This window comes from Hippopotamus amphibius, chromosome 8 (genome assembly GCF_030028045.1).
Source record: "Hippopotamus amphibius kiboko isolate mHipAmp2 chromosome 8, mHipAmp2.hap2, whole genome shotgun sequence".
NCBI classification, from domain to species: Eukaryota; Metazoa; Chordata; class Mammalia; order Artiodactyla; family Hippopotamidae; genus Hippopotamus; species Hippopotamus amphibius.
Genome location: NC_080193.1, coordinates 28,266,351 through 28,281,321, shown reverse-complemented (window position 1 = coordinate 28,281,321; position 14,971 = coordinate 28,266,351). Strand labels below are relative to the sequence as shown.

At 45.8% G+C, this 14,971-nt stretch overlaps 1 non-coding gene and 1 pseudogene across 1 annotated transcript; both read left to right on the top strand.

Annotated features, from left to right (window-relative positions):
* Positions 1–9,716: 9,716 nt before the first annotated feature.
* Positions 9,717–11,920, top strand: LOC130859146 (zinc finger protein 384-like; annotated as a pseudogene).
* Positions 11,921–13,975: 2,055 nt separating this feature from the next.
* On the top strand, positions 13,976–14,082 carry LOC130859784 (U6 spliceosomal RNA). The gene has a single exon (XR_009055325.1). It is a non-coding gene; the product is annotated as a U6 spliceosomal RNA (small nuclear RNA).
* Positions 14,083–14,971: the final 889 nt, after the last annotated feature.

Below are 14,971 nucleotides of genomic sequence, written 5' to 3'. Positions count from 1 at the left end.
CAGGAAACCTGATTCCACCAACTCCATTTTTCCCTCTCAAGATTGCTTTGGCTATTCAGGGTCTTTTGCATTTCCATACAAATCGTAAGATTTCTTGCTCTAGTTCTGTGAAAAATGCCATTGGTAATTTGATCAGGATTGCATTGAATCTGTAAATTGCTTTGGGTAGTACAGTCATTTTCACAATATTGATTCTTCCAATCCAAGAACATGGTATGTCCCTCCATCTGTTTGTGTCGTCTTTGATTTCTTTCATCAGTGTCTTATAGTTTTCTGCATACAGGTCTTTTGCCTCCTTAGGCAGGTTTATTCCTAGGTATTTTATTCTTTTTGTTGCAATGATGTATGGGAGAGTTTCCTTAATTTCTCTTTCTGCTCTTTCATTGTTAGTGTATAGGAATGCAAGAGATTTCTGCGCATTAATTTTGTATCCTGCTACTTTACTAAATTCATCAACTAGTGCTAGCAGTTTTCTGGCTGTCTTTAGGGTTTTCTATGTATAATATCATGTCATCTGCGAAGAGTGACAATTTTACTTCTTCTTTTCCAATTTGGATTCCTTTTGTTTAATTTTCTTCTCTGATTGCTGTGGCTAAAACTTCCAAAACTATGTTGAATAATAATGGTGAGAGCGGACACCCCTGTCTTGTTCCTGTCCTTAGAGGGAATGCTTTCAGTTTTTCACCATTTAGAATGATGTTGGCTGTTGGTTTGTCATTTATGGCTTTTATTATGTTGAGGTAATTTCCTTCTATGCCCATTTTCTGGAGAGTTTTTATCATAAATGGGTGTTGAATTTTGTGAGAAGCTTTTTCTGTGTCTCTTGAGATTATCATATGGTTTTTATCCTTCGATTTGTTAATATGGTGTATCACACTGATTGATTTGCGTATATTGAAGAATCCTTACATTCCAGGGATAAACCCCACTTGATCATGGTGTATGATCTTTTTAATGTGCTGATGGATTCTGTTAGCTGGTATTTTGTTGAGGATTTTTGCATCTATATTCATCAGTGACACTGGCCTGTAATTTTCTTTTTTTGTGTGACATCTTTGCCTGGTTTTGGTATCAGGGTGATGGTGGCCTCGCAGAATGAGTTTGGGTGTGTTCCTCCTTCTGCTATAATTTGGAAGAGTTTGAGAAGGATAGGTGTTAGCTCTTCTCTAAATGTTTGATAGAATTCGCCCGTGAATCCATCTGGCCCTGGGCTTTTGTTTGTTGGGAGACTTTTAATCACATCTCAAATTCCGTACTTGTATTGGTCTGTTCATATGTTCTATTTCTTTATAGTTCAGTCTTGGAGAATTGTACTTTTCTAAGAATTTATCCATTTCTTCCAGGTTATCCAATTTATTGGTATATATGTTTGTAGTAGTCTCTCATGATCTTTTGTATTTCTTCAGTGTCAGTTGTTACTTCTCCTTTTCCATTTGTAATTCTGTTGATTTGCATCTTCTCCCTTTTTTTCCTGATAAGTTTGGCTAATGGTTGATCAATTTTGTTCATCTTCTCAAAGAACCAGCTTTTAGTTTCATTGATCTTTGCTATTGTTTCCTTCATTTCTTTTTCATTTACTTCTGCTCTGATCTTTATGATTTTCTTTCCTTCTGCTCACTTGGGGGTTTCTTTGTTCTTCTTTCTATAATTGTTTTAGGTGTAAGGTTAGGTTGTTTATTTGATATTTTTTCTTGAGGTAGGACTGTATTGCTATAAACTTCCCTCTTAGAACTGCTTTTGCTGCATCCCATAGGTTTTGGGTCGTTGTGTTTTCATTGTCATTTCTCTCTAGGTATTTTTTGATTTCCTCTGATTTCTTTAGTGATTTCTTGATTGTTTAACAGTGAATTGTTTAGTCTCCAGTGGTTGTATTTTTACAGTTTTTTTCTGTAATTGATATCTAGTCTCATGGCATTGTGGTCAGAGAAAATGCTTGATATGATTTCAATTTTTTTTAATTTACTGAGGCTTGATTTGTGATCCAAGATGTGATCTATCCTGGAGAATGTTCCGTGTGCACTTGAGGAGAAAGTGTATTCTGTAGCTTTTGGATGGAATGTCCTATAAATATCAATTAAGTCGAGATGGTCTAATGTCTCATTTAAAGCTTGTGTGTCCTTATTTATTTTCTGTTTGGATGATCTGTCCATTGATGTAAGTAGTGTGTTAAAGTATACTATTATTGTGTTACTGTCAATTTCCCCTTTTATGGCTGTTAGCATTTGCCTTATGTATTGAGGTGCTCCTATGTTGGGTGCATAGATATTTACAATTGTTATATCTTCTTCTTGGATTGATCCCTTGATCATTATGTAGTGTCCTTCCTTGTCTCTTATAATAGTCTTTACTTTAAAGTCTAATTTGTCTGATATGAGTATTGCTACTCCAGTTTTTTTTTACTTCCATTTGCATGGAATAGCTTTTTCCATCCCCTTACTTTCAGTCTATATGTGTCCCTTGGTCTGAAGTGGGTTTCTTGTAGACAGCATATGTAAGGGTCTTATTTTTGTATCCATTCAGCCAGTCTGTGTCTTTTGGTTGGACATTTAATCCACTTACATTTAAGGTGGTTATTGACATGTATGTTCCTATTACCATTTTCTTAATTGTTTTCAGTTTGTTTTTGTAGGTCTTTTCTTTCTCTTGTGTTTCCTGCTTAAAAAAGTTCCTTTAGCAATTGCTGTATGGCTGGTTTGGTGGTGCTGAATTCTCTTAACTTTTCCTGTCTATAAAGCTTTTGATTTCTCCATTGAATCTGAATGAGATTCTTGCTGGGTAGAGTATTCTTGGCTGTAGGTTTTTCTCTTTCAAGGTTTTCAGTATATCCTGCCACTCCCTTCTGGCCTGCAGAGTTTCTGCAGAAAGATCAGCTGTTATCCTTATGGGTTTTCCCTTATATGTTATTTGTTGCTTTTCTCTTGCTGCTTTTCATATTTTTTCTTTGTGTTTAATTTTTGTTAGTGTGATTAATATGTGCCTCAGTGTATTTCTCCTTGGGTTTATTCTGTATGGGACTCTCTGCACTTCTTGGACTTGATTAATTATTTCCTTTTCCATGTTGGGAAAGTTTTCCACTATAACCTCTTCAAATATTTTCTCAGACCCTTTCTTTTTTTCTTCTTCTTCTGGGATGCCTATGAGTCGAATGTTGGTGCACTTAATGTTGTCACCAAGGTCTCTGAGACTGTCTTCCATTCTTTTTATTTTTTTTTCTTTTTCCTGCTCGGTGGCAGCTATTTCCCCCATTCTATCTTCCAACTCACTTATTCATTCTTCTGCATCAGTTATTCTGCTGTTTATAGCATCTAGAGTATTTTTAATTTCGGTTATTTTGTTATCTATTACTGTTTGTTTGCTCTTTAGTTCTTCTGAGTCCTTATTAACTGTTTCTTGTATTTTCTCTATTTTGTTATTGAGATTTTGGATCATCTTTACCATCATTACTCTGAATTCTTTTTCAGGCAATTTTCCTATTTCCTTTTCATTTATTTGGCCTTGTGTATTTTTACCTTGTTCCTTCATCTGTGACATATTTTTCTGTCATCTCACTTCCCCCCCAGTTTGGATGGGTGGGATTGTGTTCCTGTCCCACTGGGTGTTTGGCCTAAGGTTTCAAGCACTGGAGTTTGTAGGCTGTTGAGTATAGCTGGGTCTTGGTGTTGACTTGAGAACCTCTGGGAGACCTCACTCTAAAGAATATTCCCTGGGAACTGGGTTTCCTTGTTAGTCCAATGTTTTGGACTCAGAGCTCCCACCTCAGGAGCTCAGGCCTGACACGGCTTTTGTATCAAGATCCCACAAGCCATATGGAGCAGGGAGAATGAAAAAAAAATTTTTTTAACTAAAAAAAAAAAAGGAGAACAGCAGAACAATAGCAAGATAAAAAATACAATAATAGGAAACTAACAGATGTGTTAGAAAAAATTAAAAAAAAGATGGAGCAACAACTGGAAGGTAAAATAGCCTAAGTGAGGAGGTGGGAAGTAAAAAAAACAAAGAAAAAAAAAGAAAAATAAAAGCCAGAAAAGGCCTTGACTATGGGAACAGGACTTAGACAAGGGTGGAGGTGGGGGGGGGCGGAAAGTTAGGCAATGGGCAGGGCCTATGCTTAGAAAAGGCCATGGCGGTGGTGGGGAATGTGGCTTAGGCCCAATGAGGCAGAGGGGCCCAGGAATGCCTCTGGTCCTGGGAGCAAAGGACCATGTCTAGGTACCCAGCCGGTTCCCTGGGCCTGAGTTGGTGGCAGAAATGCTAGGCACCTCCCCTAGTCCTCCAGTCTCGGAGGGTCCCTCCTCCTTGGGTTCTCTTCTTTCTCACCCCCTCTCTCCTATTCCCCTAGAACCCTTACAACTGCAGGGGGTACTGAAAGGCAGGAGACCTAACTCTGATGCCTAACAGGCTTCCCAGGGCCAACTGGGCTAGGGTAACACCTGTGGCACTTCCCCAGATCTCCCAGTCTGGTAGGGTCCCTGTGTGCCTCTCTTTCTCTCCCCCACCCCCCACTCTCCTAGGTTCCAAGCAGCTGGAGGGGGCCTGGAGAGTGAAGGACCAGGCCTGGGAGCCCAGTCGGTCTCCCTGGCCAAGAGGGCAGGCGAAACGCCCTCTCACCTCCCCGTCCCCCAATCTCAAAGCCCCCACCCCCTCCTGTCCGCCTCTCCACCTCCTCGCCCCTCCTCCCTCCTTCCTACACCCCCAGGACCCAGGCATCCCAGAGGGGGTCCTGGAGGGTGGAGGACCCCGCTGGGGAGCCCAGCAGGCCCCCGAGCTGGGGAGCTCAGCAGGCCACCTGGCCTCCTGGGCGGGAGAAACCCAGTTGCGGTTTCCTCGATCTCCCCAGCCCCCAACGGTCCCTCCAGGTGGGAACCTCTGCCCTCACCCAGCCACACCCCCAGGAGTGCCGGTCCATCTGGCTTTCCCTTCCCTTCCCCACTTACTTCCCCCAGGTCCTACCCGGTTGCTGCGGAGTTCCTGCAGTCTGCTTGGGCCTCAGGTCCTCCGCCAGCCTCCAGCAACTGTTCCATTTGTGGGGTGACCGATCTCCACGTCTTCCCACGCCACCATCTTCTGTGGTACTTTCTATTGAAAAAAATCCACATGAGTAGATCCAAGTGGTTCAACTTCGTTTTGTTCAAGGGTCAGTGGTAGTTAAAAGCATCCCTGCATTGCGGCGCTCTTACTCAGGGCACACAGCAGTGCTTCTTACAGAAGCAGGTCACAGTGGTCCTTCTAAAGGGCTGCATGTTCACAGGGGACGGTCCAGCCCCGCCAGCCCCCCGAGGGCCAGCCGCCTCTGTGCTCTTGCTCTCATGAGTGTTCCAATGGCCCTTTCTTGTTACGATGTTAATGCCACTGGGAAAGTTAATTGACACGTTGAACATTATTTGTTTAAATACAGTTTTTACCCCAAAATAAGAATATATTAAAAATGTTCTTTTCTATCTTTAATGCAAGTAAACTCCACAACTTTTTCCTTTTGTTGAGAAAGTCACAGTTGAATAGGCAGCATATCTGTAATTCTACATAAAGTATGTCTGTTTGTAAACACTGACTTCCTACACTAAATGAAATTTGTAAGCATATCAAAGTTTGTTATTAAAATTAGAATTTGTTAAAGGTCACTTAACACTCAGCTGTTTACTGTGAATTCAGATTGTCCGGGGTCTTTTCCAGCAGGGGATTTCTAAGTGCCATTCCAAGCTTTTCTGTGCTAATTGGTATGTTTCCATTGTCCTTATTTTGGGGTCGATTTTGTCAATGTGTATTTTTACTAGGAAATCACCAATTTCTTCTAAGCTTCCAATTTGAAGCAATAGAATTCTCTTATTTGACTTCAATTTTTCCTGTCTTTCTAGTTTTCTACAGAATTAACACAATTAATGAGCACATATAGATACACGATTTTTAACTACAATCCATATTTTATTCTCTTCAAGTTCCCTTCCTTCTCCCTCTTTCTGTCCCAGGATCCCATCCAGGGCACACATGACATGTGGCCATCATGTCTGCTTAGGCTCTTCTGGGCTTGAACAGGTTCTGAGACCCTCCTTGTTTCGATGACCATGACAGTGTGGAGGAGGGCTGGGCAGCTACTCTGTAGGCTGTCCTGCACTGGGATTTACTTGGTGTTTTTCTCATGATTAGGTGGGGGTTATGGGTTTATGGAAGCAGAACACAGAGGTCAAGGGCTTTCTCATCAATTCATATCAAAGGAGCAGGCTCTCGAGACACTTACCACTGTTCCTGTTAACCTTGGTCTCCTGGCTGATGTAGTTTGTCAGGTTCATGCTGTATTGTGGATCCTTTCCTGACAGCTACTGCCCATCCTGACCGCTGTCTTCTCTGAGCTTCCTTAGCTCTGATCTTCAAATCACTTGGTACTGGTCTGCTTTCTTCCTGTAGTGGCCATTCTCTAGGAATCACGTGTCTGGGAGTCACCACAAAGTTGACATTTCTCAGGAGGAGAGAATATTCTGCTGTACCCTCCTGTCCCCAGCTCAGTGCTGGACTCATGGTAGGAAGCTGACGTGTTTAAATCAGGCTTCGGAAACCGAGCTCCCCCGCTGAGTTTATGATATACCTTTCTTTCCAAAACTGTATTCCCTTTCTTGTCCTGCCCCTGTTTCCCTCAGGATCGAGGAGTATCAAAGAAAAGGGGGAGGGGGGGTGGTGAAACTGGGCAGGACCCTGCAAGTACAAAAGGACCCTCCTGGGTACAAAAGATCCCCATGTCCCCCATTTCCTGTTTGTAGAGAAAGGCCTTAGTCTTCGAAGCATTACCTGAGTTCCAAATAGCAGACACATGCAGTTACTAATTAGGGAAGACAGGGAATGCAGAAACGAAGGAAAAGCAGGCCCTAAAGTTCTCAGAGGAACCACCAGGGGCCAACCAGGAATTAAAATTCTTAACCTGTCACATAAACTCTAACTAAGTAAATAATAAAATGCCTCAACCGTCACCTTTGTTCTCTCCCAGAGAGGAGTTAAGGGATGACAAGACCTCGATTTCCTAGTTTGCTTTGCAGGAACCTGAAGATCAATCACATCATCAGTGACACATCGAGTCATAGGACGGTGCTGGAAGGTCTGCAAAGGAGGACCCAGCAGGAAGCTGAAGTCCCCAAGAACCCCTCCCACGTACCATCTTTGTCTTGAAGGACTTCGCACCCCGGTCCACCAGCAAGATGGACCTGAGACACACCTGCACCTCCACCTTCTGGACTGGTGCACTGCTCAGGTCCGGCCACCTGCCGCTCAGAAGTCAGTATTCGAGAGGCAAGTCCTTGTAGGAAAAGAAAACTTGCTTTAATAAGAAAGCCGGCAATCTGGGAAGAAGGCAAATCCATGTCCCAAAACCAACTCCAAAGAGTCTGCTCAGCCATGGAAATGGGGACGTAACCTCAGTTAACCACTGGGGTAGGGGGTCCGAGCCGTTGCCACGCCCCACTGTGTGCAGGCTTGTGGACTCTTTGTGATCTTTCTTTAGATGCTAGCCCCCTCGCACAGTCTGCTTGTGAGATTACTGAAGGCCATCCGTTAAACACTTATTATTTATTTATATTTCTTTAATCGAAGGAAAGAACTAACAGTTAGGCAAAGTATTATGTGATGAAAACATCTGGAAGATGTGCTTGGATTGGTTAAAATAGAGCTTTGCTAAAGTGATAGGACCAAAGGGAGTTCTTTGCTGCCAAAAGCTGCTTACAGATTAATTAATAAAACTCCCTCTGCTCCCAACGCTGATGTTTACATTAGTTTGGCCTCAGTGTACGTTAGGCACGCGAACTTGGGTTCAACAATACTTCCAGGTCATTGTTTTGACTAGGGGACGGCACGCTCTTCTCATGTGATAATCGGAGGGCACGGAGCCCATGTGATGGTCCGGGAAGGACAAGAGCACACCTTTTCCATCGGCAGATGTTGCTCTTTACTTTCTTCTAAGCCGAATCTCTCCCTGATCCTTAGTGCCATCTACGCCACCTCCCTCACGCTTCCGCAAAGGACCTGCCCAGTGAAATCTGTGATAAACTGGGGACAGAAAGGCAAGAGGCTTCTTCTAGTGTACCCAGCCCACCAACACTGATCATTCCAGAAAGCTGTCTTTGAAGCAGGGGGGTGAGGAAGGTCAGCCACAGAAGGCTTTGTCTGTTGAGAGGAGTTTCCAAGTTGATGTCACCGAGCAATGGGCTCGTGATGCAGAAAGCCCAGCTCTGGCGGCAGGAATTTGCAGCAAAGAGCTAACTGCAGGGGACCAAGCAAGGGAGTGAGAGACAAGCCTCAGATCCACTTGAACTTGACCTTCTTAAAGGGGAAGAACAAAGAGGGGGGTTAACTGTCATATCATGACATTTCTCCATTGTAGTTTTGGGGTCAGGATGTCTCTGGTCTGCAAGTCTCTCGCCAGGTGGTGCACGGCTCGGTGTCCACGAGCTCACCTTGCTCTGGAGAAACAACCCGACTTTGTACGTTGATGATGAGACCTCATCTGACTCTGGGGGATAAGTGCTCAGTGAGCGCAGGATTGAGGTCAGAGGGGACAAGAAAGGAGTAAAGTTTTGGACAGAAAGGCTGATCATCAACTTGGCAGGGAGCTCAGTTTTCGGGGGGCTTGGTTTCATGAAGGGCTGCTTGTGAGAACAGAGATTAAGGGGGAACGCAGGGAAGGCAGAGGGAGACGCGGGTTCTATCATGGGAGAAGAACTTCTACAGATAAGACATCAGAGAGCTAAGGAGGAGAACTTGAAGGTTTTGCTGATGTTGTGGAGGAAGGAATTTCCCTCTACCATTCTAAGTTCTTCTGGCTGGTCTAAGATTTAAACTGACATGAGACAGATGAACAGGAGAAAGTCACACAAAAGTTTAGTAACATGTATACTTGGGAGAGACCTAAGTAAACTGAGTAACTCTCCAAAATGCTCAAAACCCTCACCTTTTTTTTTTTCAGATATAATGCATTTATAAACACAGAAATGGTTACAACAAAGATGGCCATAAATGACTGGGGGTGTGTGTGTATGCGCACAGGCACGCACACGTGTGTGTGTGTGTGTGTATAAATCTGTGTCTAGCAACTGATTGAGGCACCTGGGGAGGTAAGTGCAGTCCTTGCATTTTCCCTGAACCCTCTCTTCTCTGCAGCCCCCTTGCTATGGTGTTTCACAAAGAACCCCCAGCTCCTTTGGGGACGGACAGGGAGACTGAGCACAGGGCCTCAGCTGGCAGAGAAGCAGGGAGGCTCCAAGGAAAAGCGTAACTCACACTTCTAAGCCGCCCTTAACCATTCTGGGGATCTCCAGCCCCTTGGGGACCACATCTCAGCCCCCCTACAAATAAAGGGGGTCTGACCCCCCCAACTCCTTCCAGCATTAGGTAGGAAGTAAAGCGAGGTTACAGGGGAAGAAGGTAGCTCCCACGGACGGGGGCACAGCAAGAACAGAACAGAAGGTGGGCTGCAGGTAGGTCTCCCTCCTTTCTGAAGTCTGGGAGTGCCAGCCCCTAGTCCTCTGTCAGCGTGAGCTTGTGGGACCACAAGGGTGAGGCAAGAGTAGGTGCCCCCGCTGGAAAAGTCTCTATGAGGTCACAGCAACCACTCCCCTGAGCACCAACCCCAGTGCTAACAGCTGTGCCTCAGCAGGGAGGCTGCTGGATTAGCGATCCGCTCAGTACTCCTCTGCCAGCAAGAGGGCTGAGAACCCTTCCAAAGAGGGGTGAGAACGAGGATGGCATCCTGTGAGGGAAGGCTGTGCCTGAGGCCCAAGGGGATGGAGCTGTGGCCTGTGAAGGAAAAAGAGGACTCTTCCCACCAAGAGAAGCTGGAGAAAGAAGGGACCAGAACTTCTGTCCCCCCTTCCTGGTGGACAGCAGCACAGGTGTCTCTGGGCTAGCCAAGTGCTCCAGCTGGACGGTGCTGCTGGAGACTGTGATGCAGATGTCCTTATGATGCTCTGCCGTCGTTAGGGGGTCAGGTCACAGGAACACTGGGGTGGAGGGTGGGGTTGCAGTCCCCGCCACCCCTACCCTGGGGTCTGCCCTGCCCCTGGGGACTGGAAGTGTGGTGCTGTGGTCGCTGCAAAGCCTGGGCCTCAGCGCAGATTGAGAACCTGATGTTCATCAACAAAGTGAAGGACCAGCTGTAGCCAGGGAAGGGCTGAGGGCCGGCTCCACCCCATGGCCCCACCTTGCGGACAGCACTGCCTCGGGCGCCTGTCCTTGGGCATCCACATGGATAGAGTCAAAGTCAGACCAGCTAACCCCACAGAGCCAGGCGTCTGTTACCCCAGTGTAACAGTGGTCCCTGTGCCATCACAGGATGGATGACCACTGCAGCCTCCTGTTCTCAGAGGTGGAGAAAGGAAGGGGGTCAATCACGGGGTCCCAGCTTGGTTATCACATCCCCTTGGGATCCCTGTGACCACAGCCTCGTCAGCTCAGACCTTCCCCACATTGGCTCCTGTGATTGTCTCAACTCCTCCCCCAGCTCCCAAGCCCTGCAGGTGCTCCCTGACCTGTCTAAGGCAGCAGCGACGACCCTCACAGAGGAAGGAGGTGGCGGTGCAGGTGGAGGTGGCACCATGGCCACTAAGAACCTCCCAGGGCCGAAAGAAGAAGCGGATGCCAGAACTGGGGCTCCCTTCCATCCTCTCCCCTTGATCTCAGGTGGCCTCGGCCTGCCGTGGCTTGAAGCGGGGTTTCAGCTGCTGGTCAGTGATTGAGGTCAGGTCTCAGAAGTGAGAACACCAAATCCTAGTCACTAGACCACTGGTCAGTAACAAGGCCCTGGCCCTGTGGCTTTGCAGGAAAGAATTCCCACAAAGATGGAAAGTAGTGAAATGAATAAACTATTAGGAGAAAAAGAACAGAATACATGTGGATAAGACACACGGGCGGACTCAGAGAGAGTTGTGCCCTCGTGGTAGTTTGAGTCACTTTTATGGGGCATTTCTTCTGTGTTTCCTTTGACCAATCACTTTGATTTGCCTGGTTCAGAGCCCATATTTGGTGTATCTCAGGATTTTCCCACGTGTCTGGGTGCATCTCTTAGCCAAGACAGTTCCACTGAAGAGGCCTATGGACAGGTTTTGGCCACTTGGCATCACTCCCCTTTTGACCTCCAAGGAGGCTTTCTGTGCATATGTGGTCAGGGGAGATCTCCTGACTTCAAGAATGAGGAATATGTGGTCTCTTATCTTCTTTCTGGGCAGGGCCCAGCCTCCTGTCCCAATTGTCCTGTTATTCCTGTCTCAGAGCATTGGTTCACAGGGAATGAACTCAACCCATATGTCCTTGGGGCCCATCTGTCTCCTGCCTCACCCTCAGAATGATGATGACCATCAGACACACGGCAAGACCTACAGGTGACGGATGTGCCCCTTGATACTCTACTCGGAGGCAGAGATGCAGACCCAGTCCCAGTCGCATGCAAGACCAGGCCCCACAAGCACCTGCGCTGCTCTGCGACCTTCGCCAACAGTGCCCACCTGGCCCATCACCTCCATATCCACTCGGGGCCAAGCCCTACAGGTGTAACTTCTGTTGAGAAGTCCCACCAGCTCTCAGCTCCAGCCGCACACCCAAATCCACACTGGGGACAGGCCGTACAAATGTGCACACACAGGCACCTCTACACACTCGCCAACCCACAGTCCCACAGGCAGCAGCACAACAAAGATAAACCCTGTATGTGCCACAACTGTCACTGGGCATGCACAGACGCAACCTCGTGGAGGTGTATGCACACATGAAGCAGGCCAAGGTGTGCATCTGCACCATCTGCAGCCAGGTGTGCATACTGGAAACCAACCTGCTGAAACACATGCACAAACACAACCCTCTTGATCTCCAGCAGTGGCAGTGGTGGCCCAGGCCCAGGCCCTCATCCGAAACACCACCTTCAGCTAAAGACAAAAGAGGGTGTGGGGGATAGTGGCTTGGGACCTCAAAGGGGAGGAAGGCAATTTACATGGAGATAGAAAGGCAAACGTTTGGTAAGCAAATTGTGGGGCTGCCCTCCACAGGCCTGCAAGCCCTGTGCTTGTCCAGCCTCAAGACCAAAGAGAGAGCCCAGAGTCAGCGACAGCCACAGAGACACCAGTGGTTCAGTGGCTGGGGGATCTTACACGTGGCAAGCAAAGTCTGGGAGCGACACCCCCGTGTGCAGCAGACAGCCGGCAGGACAGGGCAGCAGCCTTCCTGTCAGGGAAGAGGGAGGTCTCCAGTTATAGACGACTTGACAATTGACACCAGGGAAGCCAGCGGAGAAGCATCCCGCTCACCTCCACAGAGTGAGATGCTCTGACCTAAAGGTCAGCACAGTTACTCGCTGGCCGGGGGCAAGCCTGCAGGCATTTTCTGCTGAGGCGCTGCGATGAAGAAGGAAGATCACTCGTGTGAGCGGGTGCAGGTGAGGCAGGGACTGGTCCAGTAGGTGGTGTACAGAGAGCAGGAAAGGAGCCCTCCTGGGGGCCTGACCACGCACAAATGTTAGCTGGCACAGGCAGCAACACTGAGACACTGAGGGCTCTGATCTCTAAGGGTCCCCCCCCACATCTAGTCCATGTTCTCTGTAGATAGCTCTGGCAATAACTCTATTCTGGGAATAGGCCCTCAATCTAAATTTTTTTAGGTAGTTAGGGGGAAGGTCAAAGTGTCTTCCTGAGTTTTTTGGGCCTTGATTGTTTTCAGCTTGAAATGATCCACATGGCAAAGAAGGTGTTTGTGATGGAAAATTTTGTTCCACTCACTGAAGTGTGTTAATTAACCCTGTAACCTCTGACGTTGCTAACATTTTAGAAGTTGGATTTATTAGGCGGGAAGGGAAGAAGATAATACCGCGGAATACTGATTCTGGCCTCAAAGAGGGTGCTGGGCCAGACAGGGGCAAACACAGGAAGCCTAATCTTCAGGACTGATTTAGTAACATTGTGTGGTGAAAAGAACAGCCAGGATTCTGAGTGTTGCCAAGATCTGCCTGGACATTGCAGAAAAAGAGCACTTAAAGAAATCATTTACGAGTTTGTGTCTCCCCAAAACTAGGTCAGTTTCCGGAGGCCGGTGGGGGACCTGAGGCCCAAGGAGACCAGAGGAATCCCTGAGCAACCTGGTAGGATGTGGGGGAAATCAGCAGGGTGGAGAAGTGGGGGATGGGGGAGGTTCCAAGGAGACCAGAGGAACCCCAAACCCCAGGGAATATTCATCAGAGTGAGGTCTCCCAGAGGTTCTCACCTCAGCACCAAGACCCAGCTCTACTCAACAACCTAGAAACTCCAGTGCTTGAAGCCTCAGGCCAAACAGCCAGTGAGACAGGAACACAATCCCGCACATTCAAAGAGGGTGGGGGGGGTGAAAATGAGATGACAAAAAAATATGTAACTGACGAAGGAACAAGGTAAAAACACACAAGGCCAAATAAATGAAGAGGAAATAGGAAACCTAGCTGAAAAATAATTCAGAGAAATGATAGTAAAAATGATCCACAATCTTGTAAATACAATTGAAAAAGTACAAGAAATGTTTAACAAAGATCTAGAAGAAGTAAAGAACAAACAATCAGAAATAGACAACACAATAACTGAAATGAAAAATACGTTGGAAAGTATCAATAACAGAATAACTGAAGCAGAAGAAAGAATAAGTGAGATGGAGAATGGCATGGTAGAAATAAGTGCAAAGGAAGAGAATAAAGAAAAAAAGAATAAAAAGAATCGAGCACAGTCTTAGAGACCTCTGGGACAACACTAAAAATACTAACATTTGAATTACAGGGGTCCCAAAAGAAGAATAGAAAAAGAAAGGCTCTGAGAAAATATTCAAAGAGATTATAGAGGAAAACTTCCCTAACATGGGAAAAAAAGTCATCCCCCAAGTCCAGGAAGCACACAGAGTCTCACACAGGATTAACCCTAGAAGAAACACACCAAGACACATATTAGTCGAATTAACAAAAAATAAATTCAAAAAAAATATTAAAAGCAGCAAGGGAGTGCTCGCTTCGGCAGCACATATACTAAAATTGGAATGATAAAGAGAAGATTAGCATGGCCCCTGCGCAAGGATGACACGCAAATTCTTGAAGCATTCCATATTTTTACGCAAATCAATCAATGTGATACACCATATTAACAAGTTGAAGGATAAAAACATGATCATCTCAATAGATGCAGAAAAAGCTTTTGACAAAATTCAACACACATTTGATAAAAACTCTCCAGAAGGTGGCCATAGAGGGAATCTACCTGAACATAATAAAGGGCATATATGACAAACCCACAGCAAACATCATTCTCAATGGTGAAAAACTGGAAGCATTCCCTCTAAGATCAGGAACAAGACAAGGATGTCCACTCTCACCACTACTATTCAACATAGTTTTGGAAGTCCTTGCCACAGCAATCAGAGAACAAAAAGAAATTAAAGGAATCCAAGTTGGAAAAAAGATGTAAAACTGTCACTGTTCACAGATGACATGATGCTATACATAGAAAATCCTAAAGATGCCACCAGAAAACTACTTGAGCTAATCAATGAATTTGGTAAAGTTGCAAGATACAAAATTAACACACGGAAATCTCTTGCATTTCTACACACTAACAATGAAAGATCAGAAAGAGAAATTAAGGAAACAATCCCATACACCACTGCAACAAAAAGAATAAAATACCTAGGAATAAACCTAACCAAGGAGGTAAAAGACCTGTACTCAGAAAACTATAAGACACTAATGAAAAAAACCAAAGACGACACAAACAGATGGAGGGACATACCATGTTCTTGGATTGGAAGAATCAACATTGTGAAAATGACTATACTACTGAAAGCAATTTACAGATTCAATGCAATCCCAATCAAATTACCAATGGCATTTTTCACAGAACTAGAGCAAGAAATTTTACGATTTGTATGGAAATGCAAAAGAACCCAAATAGCCAAAGCAATCTTGAGAAGGAAAGACGGAGTCAGGGGAATCAGGCTTCCTGAC